A 16,554-nucleotide genomic window follows, 5' to 3' on the forward strand; every position below is an offset into this window, starting at 1 on the left:
AAGTCACTTCCTGCAGGATATTACTGCTTCCCTCATCATCAGTCTCTGCCTTCTCTTCATTAGTGCTCTAGATCAGCACGGTGCAATGGAACTTTTCGTGAAGTTGGAAATGTTCTATATCTCAGCTGTCCAATGTGACAGCCAGTAACCACATGCAGATATTGAGTACTTGATATGTAGCTAGTGTAACTGAGGACCCAAGTTTTTATTTTACCTTTCATTAAATTTAAATAGCAATGTGTGGCTAGTGACTACCATATTGGTCACCACAGCCTGGGTTCTCACCTTTCTTTGGCCCTTCATCTGGGACGCATTCTCTCCCAATCCCTTCCCCCAACCTGTGGTCTCTAGTGCACTGCTAGGCAGAGAGCTTTTTGTGGTAAAGAAAACAATGTCTTTATTCCTACAAGTGCTCTCCAAAGCAGATGTGCAGTCAGTGTTTAAGAAGATCAACAAGGGAATTCACATAACTCAACTTGTCTTGTCTTCAGAGATGCCACACATATTTCATTTTTGCCAAATATATGATCAGTCAATTTTGCCACAGTAGCAGAGAATGGCATGAGGAAGATCACGGAGACCTAAACTCTGGAGAAAGAGCCAGAGATACATGCCAAGACAGAGAAAACTCCTGTCTAGCTCCTCTGGCCTTCCTTGCCATAACTCCAGGTTTCTCCAAGTGTGGTCACCAAGCAGGAACATTGGCATTACCTGAGAACTTGTTAGAAATGAAAATCTCGGGTCTATCTCAGACCTATTGGAACAGAAACTCCATGGTTGCCACACCTCAATCTGTGTTTTAATAAGCCCTCCAGAAAATCCTGATGCATAATAAAGTTTGAGATTGCACCTAAGTAACCATTTGTTTATTGGGCAAGAGATGCTCACTGGGCTCCAGGAATCATGATACTTTTTTCAGGAATGTCCAACCCCTTTAATGCTCTCCTAGGCAGAGGTAATTCTGTAAGATCCTAGTTTAATTCTCTTTTTTCCTATTTCCTTCCCCTATTGTACCAGCGTTTCCTCAGTTGGCTAGCCCAAGCTTTACTCCTCCAGGTGGGCCCAAAATAAATGTTGACTTTCTGAGCACCTTAACCAGTAGATATTTTTATTTACTGAAGGCCTATTAGAGTACAACACTATTTTTTGTATGTTGTGCATTTAAACAACAGTCCTTAACCTAAGTACTGAGAGGTCTCTCTGGAGCTGGCTGTTACCAGTTCATGACAGCTAACTGTACATAACGACTCCCAACCGCATTGGTGGCTGGGAATTGGTCGTGGTGAGAGTATTTACACAACAGAAATTGGCAAATAGCTGATTATTAAAACATTTACCAATGCACCACTGAATCATCCTTTCTTACAAAGAAAGGAAACAGGATCAGTGAAGTTGAGTTGGCCAAACTGGCATATGTATGAATTTTAACCTAGATCTTATAAACTCCAAAGCCAGCCGCCTTTTGTTACAGGGCTTTCCTGGTGATACTTGGGTTTCAACTAACTGGGGGCACGCAGCATCCGAATAGGAGAAATAGGCCATGTCTGGAAGGCACCAGGCTCAGAGTACCCTTGCATACAGCAGAGAAAGCTATAGTCTCAAAAGGTAGGACTAGGAGGGGTCCCTGTGAGGGAAGATGTGTTAATCACATAACAAAGGACACACCTTCAAGGACAGACTTAACAATTTTTCAAATCATTCTCCTTTAAGACAGTCTTTCATGTTTAGGGGTTTTTTTGGCTCCTTTCTTAGAAAAATCAGCCACACTGCCCCACAAGTTTAAATACCAAGTTTAACTGGGGATTTATTCTCCCACCCTCACCAGAATCTTGAGACACAGACAGGGATTTTGATAGGGATTGAATTGAACATGTAGATCAATTTAGAGAGCAATGTCATTTTAACAGTATTATGTCCATGAACATGAGATGTCTTTCCATGTATTAAGGCTTTCAATTTCTTTCAACGGGGTAGTATAGTTTTCAAAATAGAAAAGTTACATTATTTTGTTAAACTTATTCTTAAGTAATTTCTTCTTTTTGATGCTACTATAAATGGAAGGTTTTTTTTTTTTAATTTGTTAATGTTTATTTATTTTTGGAAAACAAAGTATAAGTAGGGGAGGGGCGGAGAGAGAGGGAGACAGAATCTGAAGCAGGCTCCAGGCTCTGAGCTGTCAGCACAGAGCCCAACGCGGGGCTCGAACCCACGAAGTGTGGGATCGTGACCTGGGCTGAAGTTGGACACCCAACTGATGGAGCCACCGTGCCCCCATGTTTTCTTAATTTCAATTCAGTTTACTTATTACTACTATAATAATTGTAATGTGTTTTGTATATTGATCTTATATTCTGCAATCTTGCTGAGCTCATTTATGAATTCTAATAGTTTTCATTGAATTTCTTAGGATTTTCTATATGCAAGATTATGCCATCCACAAATAGTTTTAGTTCTTCCTTTCCAACCTAGATGCCTTTTGTTTCATTTTCCTCCTTAATTGCCCTAGTTAGGACCTCCTTTACAATGTTAACTAGAAGTGCCAAGAACAGACATCTTTGTGCTGTTCCTGATTCTTAGGGGGGAAAGTATTCCCTCTTTCAACATTGTCTGACTGATTGATTGCTTGCTTGATTGATTTTTCAACATTAAGTCTGATTTAACTGAAGGTTTCCATAGATGTCTTTTATCAGGTTGTGGAAGTTCCCTTCTATTCCTTGTTTTTTAAGGTTTTTATTACAAAGGCATGTTGAACTTTGTGAAATGCTTCTTTTGTGTCCATTGAGATGATCATGTGGTTTTTGTTTTCTATTAATGTGAAGTATTACATTAATTGATTCTCAGATGTGAAACCAATCTTGAATTCCTAAGATAAATCCCATTTGGTTATTGTACATAATCCTTTTTTGTATGTTGCTGGATCCAATTTGCCAGTATTTTGTTGAGGATTTTTGTGTCTATGTTCATGAGAAATGCTGATCTGTAGTTTTCTTTTGATGTCTTTGTCTGCTTTTGGTATCAAGTAGTAATGGCTTCAGAGAGTAAGTTGGGAAGTACTTCCTTCTCTCTTATTTTTAAAAGAGTTTGTGAAGAATTGGTTTCAATTCTTCCTTAAATGGTTGATAGAATTCATTAAATTGCTCCTGGGCTCTTTTCTGGGGGACACTAATTCAGTCTCTTTACTTGTTATAGGTCCATCCAGCTCTTAAAAAGAGAAGACCTTTTCTTTTGTTGGTATGTACTCACCCTGGAGGCACAATGCCAACAGCTAAACCTAACTAATCAGTAGTGTCCTTAGGAGCCAGGGCAATATAGAACTGAGACCTGGGAAGGACCAGGCAGGGCCTCAAAGCAACTGCTGGGTCCCTCAGTTGTCCCCTTCTCAACCGTAGGTGACAGTGGATCTGGCATCCTTTGGGCCCTGTGCCCAGAGTGACTCAGCTCTGGAGTTTTCTACCCTTCATTTCTGCCCTGATGGGCACCCAGGGATACAGCCTCAGCTTGCTTCTCCTTGTGGCGGTCTCTCCTTGGGAATATCATTGGAATCACCCTAGTTACCTGGCCTGCATTGTCCTTCTGGCCTTTGTCACTCAACAACACTGGATGGTTTTCTCCAGGCCAACCCACAGAGCAGTGCTTTCCCCTTGGAGGCTCTCTTGTTTTCCCCAGTGTCATGGAATCCCCTCTGAAAGCTGAATCCCTCATAAGCTTTTCTTTAGCCTTCATCCCCTTGCTCTCCTAGCACGTTTATGGGAAATACCAGGTTCATGCATGTGTTTGTAAGAGGCCCTCGATTTCTGCCCTCATTAATGAGTGAGAACTCTTCCCACAAGAAGCAGATCACCTACCCTGGCCAGAGCCCCACAGTCCTGGGACTGGGATTTGCATGGCCCTACCCCCAGCAGGGTTCATTAATCACTCCTTTCTGGGCCACCTCCTTCTGGTCTTCTTTTTCAAACACCAAAGCTACTATTCATTGATTATTACTTCTTCTGTGGCAAGCCTGTCATCTAATGTTCATGGGAACTGTACTTCATCTCCATGTTTATAGAATTTAGGAGGTTAAGGACCTTGCTTAGGGTTTCATAAGGAATAATACCCAGGGATTGACTGAGTTCCCAGCCCATACTTCTACCCACTATGCCTGAATTTCCCATTGCTTAGGAAGAAAATACACACTTTTCTGTTTACAATAGAAAATAAAAATGAGTGGAGAGGAGATTCTCCTGTAGAGTCTCTCAGAGCAAACCCTTTATCAGGCTCCTGGTTACTTAGCATAGTGAGTCCCAGGTCACAGAGTCTGAAACAGAAGGTCGGTCTCAGGTACATGAACCTCATCCCTTTCATTCATTCACTCATTCATTCATTCACTCACTCACTCACTCAATGAAGATTGACTGAGTATTAATATGTGCTGGGAAGCATAGTAGGTGCTAGGACCCAGCAGTGATATATAAACAACATTTCTGTCCTCATGGACCTTCCATTGTAGTGAAGGGACAATATCAACTCTAATGTTATTTTAATAAAAACCCTGAAGATAGATGGAGGATTGTGGAGGAAGGCTATGGTATGTGACGTCAGGGAAAGCATCTCTGGGGATAATATTGGAGCAAAGGCCGCAGTGAAGTGAGGGTATGAAAGGCCTGCAGATTTCTGGGGAAGGAGTTCCTCTGTAGTAGAGGAGGTACCAAGACCTTGGGGTGGGAGCGTCTGGGGAACTTTAGAACCAGTGAGGCCAGTGTGGCTACAGTGGAAGGAACATCAGGGAGAGCAGTAGGTGATGCCTTCAGAAGTCAAAGGGAAGCCATATCCTGTGAGGATTGTTGGCCAGAGTGAGAAAGTTTTTCTACCTCCTAAGATCGTTGTAAAGTTTTCTTTCAATCTTTAGGCATCTCAGCTTTTCCGTCCATTCCCAGACTCAACTGTTCTTGGACAATGAATAAGCAAACTATTTGTAAGCATACTTCTCTCTTCCTCTCCATAGGGATTATCCTCCCTGGTTCCTTCCCTTGTGGCCTTAATTACTATTCTGAGCTCTAAAAATCCCCAGAGCCTCCCCGGGCGCCTACGAAATAGGATGTCACGTTGCTCCTCGGCCCCAGGTGGGATGTCCTGCTCTTGGAAGAGGAATAGTCCTCTCCTTTCACCACCTGGAAGACCAAAGACCAAAAACAAGAAGGATAATGAGACCCTCATAAGGAAATAGGAGGTGGGCATTGAGAAATGCTCACTTGAGCTCCTTTTCTATAAAATGGAGAATTTCCTAACAGGTGGAATCCTGGGGATGCTGTGTGCTCATCAAGGTGCACACTGCTCCCACATGTGAGCAGGGAGCAGAAGGGAAAACAGTTCAAAAGGGGAAATGGTTTGCAAAGAACTTTCCTGTGTAGGACAACTGGATAGGCACTAAGTAGCCGCTGTTAAGATTTTAATGGCCAAAGGGAGTTGCCATTAGCTCATTTATTCAGTGAACATTTGCTAAATGCTTATTTTGTACCAGGCATTGTGCTTGACCCTGGGAATATGGAGAAGAACAACTTGTAGTGTTTGATGCCACAGCTAGCTCAGAAGAGAGATGCAAGCCCAGCTAACCGTGCTCCGATGAGGTGAGTAATCGAAGCTGGAACTCAGTGTTATGGGAACAAGGAGGAACCAGTTACCTCTGCCTGGCGGGGGTGTATGGGGGGTGGGAGAAGAGCTGGGATAGAAGCCTTAGGGAGAAGAAGAAATAAATGGAATTTTATTGGTCTTAAATGTCACTAGGGGAAAAGAAAAAGAAAGCTATAACTCAGCCACGTCACTGCCCCTTCCTGTTTGTCACAGAACATGCATCTGGTCTTATGGAAAGAGCACTGGATACGGTGTCTTAGAACACCTGCCTGTGTCCACAGCCGGCCTTAAGGCCCCAAACGAGTCTGTCTCTTTCTCTTCTAACTTTGTTTTTACATCAGTAAAGTGAACTCTGAGGTCCCTATCACATCAAAAATTGTTTATTTAATTCTTCGATTTCCATTTTGTCACAATGGCTTCTCTTTCTCAGCCAGATCCTGTTAACTGTGGTTACATAAATGATTCACCCTTAGAATGGCTTATCAAAGCTATTTGGGGGCATATCCAATCTCTGGAAGAATCTCTGAAAAGCTGGGTGTTCCTACGTTTCCCTAAATTCATGAGAACATGTGGTAACTGCTCTAACTGTAGACGGGCTTCCTGCAAGTTAGAGCTTCAACATTTGAATAGACTTCATGTCTATTCATGTGAAAAGGATCGATTAGATTCTAGAAACACTGGCATTATGACAAGACATTTAAAATTACATTTGCCTATGTGAAGCAAGAAGAGCCGCTTTGAATTCAATTTTAAATGCCTTAAATTTCTAAATGATTTTAGAAGATTTAAAGTTTTAACATTTGCACAAATTTTTCACTGTTGATAGCTTAGGAATATGAGAGATACAATTAAAAATCTGGATCAGGAGCTGCAAGACGTCATTTAAAAGATAAAACAGGGGCACCTGGGTAGCTCAGTTGGTTAAGCCGTTAAGCGTCCGACTTTGGCTCAGGTCATGATCTCCTGGTTGGTGAGTTCTAGCCCCGCCTGGGGCTGTGTGCTGTCAGCTTAGAGCCTGGAGCCTGCTTCAGATTCTGCCTCTCCCTCTCTCTTTGCCCCTCTCCTGCTCACGCTCTCTCTCTCTCTCAAAAATAAACATTAAAACATTTCTTTAATTAAAAAAACATTTTTAAAGAAAAGTTAAAACATAAAAATGTTTGCAGCTACAAGGTCAAGTTTTCAGTGAAACTTTAAAAATACTTGATTAGGAAGTAGCAGGAAAATTCTTCAATATTTAATATTGTGCTTGCTATTCCCTATTTTATTTTTCTTAAAATGATTAGATAACATAAAGAAATTTTGATTAATTTTTTCATCAAGCTCTACCTAGAAGCCTCACATCCCCTCCCTTTTACCCCAGGATGCCAAATGAATCATATGAAATAAGCATTTTGCAACATTTGAAAAGCACTGGGAAGCATTATTTCAGGGTGTATCCCTCTGGGTGGAACTGATTTTTTTTAAATTTATTTTAATGTTTATTTATTTTTGAGAGAGACAGAGCCCGATCAAGGGAGGGGCAGAGAGAGAGGGAGACACAGAATTAGAAGCAGCTCCAGGCTCTGAGCTGTCAGCATGGAGCCCGACACGGGGCTCAAACCCACAGACTGTGAGATCATGACCTGAGCTGAAGTTGGATGCTCAACTGACTAAGCCACCCAGGTACCCCTGGAACTGATTGTTTTATTTAATACTCATCCTTTCCCCCACTGATCTGCACAGGTAGCTCTGTCATAGATCAAGTCTCTTCCTACACAGGGGTCTATCTCTGAGCTCTCTGCTCAATTCCATCACTTCTGATCTCTCTCTGCATCAGTATCACACTCTTCATTATTATTAGCCTTTTCTTAATCCTTCATGTCTGATATCAGGTAAATTCTTCCACATTTCTTTTTTGGGAATATATTCACCTTTTGGGGGGGGGGATATATTCACCTTTTTTTAAGAAAACAGTAGCCTTTATTTTTTGAGCAGCTTCACATTTATTGAAAAATTGAGGGAAAGGTTGGAAAGTTCCCATAATACAACCTGACTTCCACCCCTACCCCGGAGTTTCCCCTTTAACACCTAGCATTAGTGTAATACATTTGTTACAGTTGATGAGCCACTGTTGACACATTAAGTCACTTAGTTTCATTAGAGTATCCCCTTTGTGTTATGCTTCCTAGGAGTTTCGACCAATGTATGATGACTTGTATCCTCTATTACAGTATCATGCAGAATAGTTTCACTGCCCTAACACCCCACTCTCCACGTATCCATCCCTCTCTCTTTTCCCCTTAAAACCCTTGGAAACCACTGATCTTTCTACTATCTCTGTAGTGTTGCCTTTTCCAGAGTGTCTAGTTGGAATCATACAGTGTGTAGACTTTTAAGATGGGCTTCTTTCACTTACTAACACGCATTTAAGTTTTGTGGCTTGGCAACTTATTTCTTTTTAGTGCTGAATAATATTCCATTTTATGGGTACACCACAGTTTGTTTATCCATTCACTTACTGAAGGATATCTTGATTGCTTCCAGGTTTTGCCGGCTATGAATAAAATTTCTGTAAACATTCTTATAAAGGTTTTTGGATAGATAGTAAGTTTTCAACTCATGTGGGTGAACATTTATCTGATTTCTCTTAAGAAGTGCAATTACTAGATTATCTAGTAACAATGTTTAATTTTGTAGGAAACTGCCAAACTGTCTTCCAAAGTGGCTATACTATTTTGTATTCCCACCAGCAGTGAACGAGAGTTCCTGCTGTTCCACATTCTTGCCACAATAAGGTATTGTCAGTGTTTGGGATTTTCCACATCCCAACAGGTGTGCAGTGGTATTTTGTTGTTTTATTTTGCAATTCTCTGATACATATGTTATTGACCATTTTTTTCATATGCTTGTGATCGATATATCTTCCTATGTATTCTTCTTTAGAATTTTTATCCATTTTTAATTGGGTTGGTTATTTTTTTATTGTTTGCTTTAAAGATTTCTTTGTATGTGTGTATGTATATACATATATATATACATATATATATACATATATATGTATACATACATACATGTATATATGTATATATATACATACATACAAAGAAATCTTATATATAAATGTATATAATATTACATTATTATATATTATATTATGTATATATTATTATATATAATGATGTTTATTTTGAGATAGAGAGTGTATGAGCAGAAGAAAGAGAGAGAGAGAGAGAGAGAGAGAGAGAGAGAGAGAGAGAATCCCAAGAAGGCTCCACGCTGTCAGCTCAGAGCCTGATGTGGGGCTCTGGGATCATGACTTGAGATGAAATCAAAAGTCAGATGCTTAACCTACTGAGCCACCGAGGCACCCCTGTATATTTTGGATATGTGTTGTCAAAGATTTGCTCCCAGTCTGTAGCTTTCTTTTCATTCTCTTAAAATCATTTTGTCAAGTTAAAACAAAAACAAAAACACCTTGTTAGGATTTTAATTTAGAATTACATTGATTCTATAGATCGTTTTGGGGAGAAATGGAAGCTTTACTGTATTGAATCTTCTGGTCCATGACATTTATTTAGATTTTTTTTAATGTCTGTCAATAAAATTGTATAATTTCCTTCATTCAGGCTTTACAAACATTTTGGTAGATTTTCCTTAAGTATCTTATTTTTTGTTGGTATTTTTCTGGAAATGTTCTATTTTTTAAAAGTTTATGTTTAGTAGTTTGTTTCTGATGTCTAGAAATATAGTTGACTTTTATATATTGATGATAACCTTGCTAAATTGTCTTCTTAATTCAAACAATTGATCCTTAGATTATTTTAGGATTTTCTTGAATCTTCTATGAATAATTATTGTTTTGTTTCTTCCTTTCCAGTCTATATTTTTAATTTTCTTGTCTGAATGGTGATGGTGATAGCAGGCATCCTGGGTTTTAAGAAAATCTTTTTATTGTTACCATATTAAATATGATACTTATGATACTTAAGTGTTTTTATTATTTTTTAAACTATTTTTTTAAAGTTTATTTGTTTTGAGAGAGAGAGAGAGAGAGAGAGAGAGAGGGAGAGAGAGAGAGAGCCCACAAGCAGGGAAGGGGCAGAGAGAGAGCGAGAGAGAGAATCCCAAGCAGACTCTGCACTGTCAGTGTGGAGCCAGACGCTGGGCTTGAACTAACAAATTGTGAGATCATGACCTGAGCTGAAATCAGGAGTCAGACTCTTAACAGACTGAGCCACCCAGGTGCCCACTTATTATTTTTTAAGTTTTTTATTTAGTTAAGCATTCTCCAAACCCAGCGTGGGGCTTGAACTCTTGACCCCTAGGTGAAAAATCACAAGCTCTTCTGACTGAGCCAGCCAGGCACCCCAATGCTAAAGTGTCTTTATGTATGCTTTTATCTGCTGAAGGATATTCCTTCCTGTTCCTGATTTGCTAGTGGGCTTAATATGAAAATAAATATTGAATTTTATTGAATTATTTGCAGCTAAAGACAAATTTTTTAGTTTTGTTGCCTGCAGAAATCTCATGTAACTCAAGAGTAAACCTCTAAGCTGAAATATGCCTGAAATGGCCTCTGTTGGGGTGGAATACTCAGTGCATCATCCAAGAAACCTAGGTCACTTAGGATTATTAAAAAAAAAAAAGTTCATTGATTGATTGAGATAAAATCTTTGATTATCCCCCCTTTAAGCAGGCAGTTACCAATTACTGGAAATCATAACTTCTCTTAAACAGTATACAACTTCAAGCGCATTCCTTGGTACAAAATTAAAACCACAAGGATATTGTATTTCCAGAAGGTTTGTCTAGGAAATATTTGGTTCAAAGGCATAGAACAGCCAAACGCAGTACCCTCAAATTTAGAAAGCACAGTTATTTTATCTGCTCTGGCAGGATATATCCCTCCTACCCCACCCACCAGTGTACCCATATTAAAGATGCAAGTCCCAACAATATGGAGAGAGGGTAAGGAATAGAAAACAGGAAGACAGTGCCAATTATGAGATCCCCTAGTGATAGAGCATAGTGTCACCCAACATCAAAGCAAAGTGAATGTTATCTGTGAACCATTGGAGGCATTGTTATAATCTTAGAATCAGATTTGTTTGTATTAGAATCCTTTCATTTTCTTTTTGTTGTTTACTGTATGCTACATTCACTGAAATAGTAGCTTCACTCTTTGTATGAGTATAAAATAGGAATGAGTATTCCTTCACATTTATTTCCTTGTTAGGTTTATACCAAGTTTTTCCTGACTCCTTTGGCTACTGTATAGGAAATTGTTCTTAGGCATTTTGTTTTGCTAGTTGATTTGCATTAGTTTTTGTAAAACATATTCGGCATCATTTCACATTGTGACTTACTTTTGGCTTCCGGGATTCATCGGAAGTGGTGTTGATATTAATTTATACAGTATTCCGTGTGGGATGTGGGATTTCATTTACCAGTAAATTTGTTTTGTTTTGTAGCCTACTTGGTACCAAAAGTCACTAATGTGTTTCTTTTTAACCATCCGATTTTTTTTTTCAGGATTAGTAGAATATTATTGTATAACTATAACCAATGATTTTCACCTGGACTCCTGTATATAGCATACTGTATCTACAGAACCACATTAAAATCTCTTTAAAACAAGTGAAATGAGGGGTTGGCTGGGTGGCTCCATCAGTTAAGCTGTGCTGACAGCTCAGAGCCCGGAGCCTGATTCGGATTCTGTGGCTCCTTCTCTCTCTCTCCCCTCCCCTGCTCATGCTCTGTCTCGCTCTCAAAAATGAATAAACATTAAACAGACTATCTTTAAAAAACAAACAAGTGAGATAAACTATTTCAATTTTTCCTCTATATTTCCCTCCAAAATTTGCTTGTAAAATTGGCCTCTTAGCTACCAGTGAATACAATATTTATTGACATTTCATTGGATGCCAGCTTTGTGCTTTGGTCTTCATATCCTTATGAACGGTTTAAGCAGAGCTTGTACAGCATTCTCAGGAAAGGTTTTTTTGGTCTGGGCCAGTCCTCGGAAGCCAGTTGCTGAAGCCAGGGGGCACAAGCAAAAACCCTGTGGTCTCCTGATCCCCTGCCCATCAGCACCTCTACAATGGACAATGAACCTACAGGGGAAAGGAAACAGAAATCTGGGTAGTGTTTGTTTTCAGTGTCAGGGAATGACATCATTGCCAGAGATTATGACAAGATTATTGGAGAAGCTGGTGGGTGGGCTTGGATTTACAGCACAGAAAGGTCAGACCTTGGTTAACAGGCCACATCATTAGAGCACAGAGAACACTATATGTATGTTTTAAAAGTAGGAAATATTAACACTTTTATGAGCTTCATGTGAACTTGGTAATGTGTGTCAAGGCCAAAAAGTGTGCTTTCTATAAAATTTACATGATGTGCTAGGGCCAATTTTTTCTTTTATTCTAAATCATGATAATAATATTCTCCCTGCCACCCTTCCCCCCCTCCCCCCCCAGTGGGTTGGCCCAGGCTCTTCCTTGGTTAAAATCAGTGAGTTGGGGTTTGGCCAGTTTTTTCTTTTGTTTCCACGGACTCTAAACAGTCCGTCATTCCTGGATCTCACAATTTTAAGAGCACAGATAACAAATGACTTGGAAATGTCTAGTATGGACTAAAAGGTGAATCAGTGATGATCACTCTCCATAAGGGTCTGTATACAGGGTGGGCTAGGGAGAACAGAGCAGGGGCTTGGTGTATCATCAAGGCGAGGGCTCTGGAGCACCTGGGTGACTCTTTGAGTTGAACGTCCAACTCTCGATATTGGCTGAGGTTCATGAGATTGAGCCCCAGGTCCGGCTCTGCGTTGACAGTGCAGAGCCTGCTTGAGATTCTCTATCTCCCTCTCTCCACTTGCGCGCTCTCTCTCTCTCTCTCTCTCAACATAAATAAATAAACATTAAAAAATGTAAAAATACGAGGGCTTTAATGAGCCAGATTCTCCCCACATTGAGTATATTCTCAAAGTAAACTGGTTGTTAAGGAAGCCTCTGATCTTCTTCAGGACCACAAGAGACCAATTGAAGTTATTACTTTGAAATCAGGAAAACATAATATGATTTTCATGGCAAGCTAGCACTATTGGCTAATTCCTATGCTAGAATGAATGGCATTTGGGGCTTTGCTGTGCAAAACAGAGATTAACCATGGGTTTAGTACCATATTTGTCTGAGATACCACCACTGGATGGCAGTAAAAATCCTTGGATTTCTCTCTATTCTTTTTCTCTCTTTTCTTTGTTCTTTTCTTTCTTTTTTCCCCCTTCTCATTAACTAGTCCTGCATGTCCACTTAAAAATGCCATGCTTTTAGAATTAACTTTTGCCAGAACACCTTAATGTGAAATGGCTATGACATGTTGTGCTCAAGTTCAAGGTGAAAAAAAAAAAAAAGAAGAAGGAAAAACAATTATGTGTATTGTGATCAAAACAGGATAAGGAAATTTGTATGACCACAAAGTCAGGCAATTTCCCCCATTAGTTAAGGTCAATATTTAGTCATTATGTCATTTTAAAATCAAATTAGGTCCAAAGTGATGAGATATTGATTATACAAAGTCTCATGGGGACTTCAGACTTCTAAATACTGGGGAGAATGATGGTCTCAAAATAAAGATACAGGAGTTATCTTTCCACTGTTTACCTTCAGAATTAAATGAAAGGTTATATAGTCCCCAGAGTGGGCTTTCAAAAGAAGACTCACAGAGACACATCTACAGAGTAGGGCTGAGTGTTGGGAATATAACAGCACCCACTATGGACAAGGCCCCTGCTTCCATGGAGCTTAGATGTTCCCTGACTTATCTGGTTGTCCAATCTACAATCTGAAAGGCACCCTTCCCTACCCCACACCCCATCCCCCACATTCAGTCATTAGCAGGTATTATTAAACTTTTTTTTTTTAATGTTTGTTTATTTTTGAAAGAGAGACAGACAGAGTGTGAGCAGGCAAGAGGTAGAGAGGGAGGGAGACACAGAATCCAAAGCAGGCTCCAGGCTCTGAGCTGTCAGCAGAGAGCCCATGGCGAGGCTCAAATTCACTAACTGTGAGATCATGACCTGAGCCAAAGTCAGAGGCCCAACCACATGAGCCACCCAGGTGCCCCAGTAGCAGGTATTATTGATTCCACATCCTACCTATCTCTGGATTTCATCCACTTCCCATCTCTGTCATTTGCACTGCTATGGTCTAAGCCATCTCCCCATCTTCACCGTCCATCCTGACTGGTCTGCCTGTTCCTATGCTCGCCACCCTGCAATGATTCTCTGCCTGGTAGCCAGAGAGATGTTTCAAAAATATAAACCTGATCAAGTCAGTCCCCTGCTGAAAACCATTCAGTGACCTGACTTTGTCTTCCAGTTAAATCTCCACGTGTCCTCCACTGACCTCCTCAGGTTCACCTCATGCCATCTCCAGTCAGCAGTTACCTGCTCCCACTTAACTTATTTTAATTCCATGATGGTAACTCCCTCTTTCTTTCTTTAGGACTTTCCCATAGCCTGTTCTTCTTGCTTGGAATACCCCCTCCTTCTTATCAGTACTTCTTCATCTAAGTGGTCCTTCAGGTGTCAGCTGTCACTTTTCTAAGGATACCTTCCTTGACCCAGCTAACTAGGTTAGGCCCTCTTTGCATGTTTTCTTTTGATACTCTGTACTTCCTCTCTCATTAACACTCATCACATTTTATTTTATTGTAATTATTTGTTTCATGTTGACCTTTCCCATGATGGTAATGGTTCTAAACCCTGGGGAGTTAGAACAACAATAACCGAAAAACAAACAAAACAAAAAACAAAAACAAAAACAAAAAACTGAAACCACTAATACCAATACCCTACCAAGCAAATCAACTACTAGGACTTGGGTAAGGTCTGGTCATCCTATTTTTGTAACTTTTCATTTTGATATAAAACAAACTTACAGAAAAGAAGGATATAAATAACTCCCCTGTATTTTCTACCCACATTTCCCAATGTTACATTTTACCCTGTTTTCTTTAATCTTTAACTCTCTCTGACCTTCCACCTCTTCATGTACAATTTTTTCTAAATTATTTCAAATTAAGTCATAGATATCTTATATCTTTACCCCTATTTACTTCAGTGTGTTTCCTAAGAGCAAGGACATTATCTTATATAAACTCAGTATGTGGTCAAAGCTCAGGAAATTTAACATTGACACAGTCCTATTATCAAAGGAGTTCATATTCACATTTCATCAGGTATCCCAATGATGTTGTTGAAGGATGAGTATCCCAGGAAACAGACTCTGGGATGGAGAGTAGCGTGCAGGAATTTTACAGCGAGTGCTCTTAGGATCAACACTGTAGAAGGGAAGAGAAGGAAGCAGTCAATACTGGAGAGAGGAAGAAACTGATGCAGTCTCAAAAAAGACTAGGCCAACTTTGGGAAGCCCTGAAGCTCTGCTGAGCTCTCAGTGTTGTCCTGAGATAAGATGAGGGATCTGACTTAGTAATACACTGACTAATACATAGTAATACACTGACCAGTTATTGGATCTGAGCCGCTCTGGGGAAGGAGGCATGTCTTTGCACAAGGCAGAACTCTCCAGCCTAGGGTCATTTCTGAGGACTGTCAGCCAATCACACTCTCAGTGGGTGAAGGAATAAGCCCTTCGTTTCAGTCTTAAAGCAGTCAGAATGGCGCATCACAGCTTCTGCTCTGATCTACCATTTGTGCTACTTTGACCCAACCCTCCCTGTCAATTCTGGAAAGAGTTCCTCCAGGATCCTGTTGGACCTCTTTTCCTAGAAGAAACAGATAAGAAGGTTAGCAGGGTAAATGGCAGCCCCAGGTAGAAGCAGTTGGAGCCCAAGCAACTGGGGCTACAATCGCTCTCCACCGTCTACCACCAATTCTAGACTGCCTCCTTCTCAGCCACCATCCTTGCTGAGTAGATGGCTTGCTTACTTGTTGGCCTCTAGCTCCTGATCTCCATGCCCTTCTTCAGCACAACTGTTGTGTCTGTCCATTTATCATCAAGATGAGCAAGGAAATATCAAGAGGCATCCCATTAGATCACCAGGATGCCATCGTTTTCTTCTCTGTCCCATCATGTAACAGCAACCCTCCTCCTTCTGATGATCAGGATCCTCACTGCAAGCTGGCCTGTGGGTGGCAGATTCAGAATCCCATGTGAATGTCTGTTTTGTTGGACCTGCCAGGGTTACAAGTTGTGTTTCCCAGGAAGCCGACTCTGAGATGGAGATCGGCATACAGGAACTAGGTTAGGGAGTGTTCTTGGGACCAGTGCCTATGGAAGGGAAGGGAAGGAAGCAGAACTGGGCAGAAGAAGAAAGTGAGTCATAATGCAGTCTCAACAGACTCGCTATCTCATTATGATCTTGTAAAGTTCTGTTTTTAAAAGTTTTCATTAAAACTAACATCAGTGACATCAGGTGGCATGATGTGCAGCTCCCATATCAGTTTCTTTGCTGCCCTGCCTGGAGAATGAAGCATCGGGTAAAATCACGGAGAGGAGCATCCCTGTCAAGGTCCCAAAGTCTTCCTTTATTTCCTCTGCAGGAATACCTTTCATTCTTCTGACTTCAGTGGTTACACTTCAACAGTTTTCCCAGAAATCATTGCTTTTATTTATGAAATCATTTATCATTGGGATAGTCTTTGGTAGGATTTTTCTTTAAAAAGCCTCAGGGAAAGCAGTTCCTCGGGAATGTAACCATCAAAAAAAAAAAAAAAAAAAAAAATAGAATCTAACAAATCCCATAAGCTGAGACATGTTACAAACATTTGCACTTTCACCCAAATGCATGGCCAATACTAAGGAATCTGTTTTAATATTTGTTTCTTCATATCTTCAGCAGTGTTTTCTATGTGACTTTCCAGAAAATTTGCTGACAAAGGAATGCCTTTTAGTTTGTTAGTCTTTTGTTTTACAATTATTTCAGCCTTTTTTTTTTTTTCTT

This window comes from Puma concolor, chromosome A3 (assembly GCF_028749965.1).
Source record: "Puma concolor isolate L17-30 chromosome A3, mPumCon1.1.hap2, whole genome shotgun sequence".
Lineage (NCBI taxonomy): Eukaryota > Metazoa > Chordata > Mammalia > Carnivora > Felidae > Puma > Puma concolor.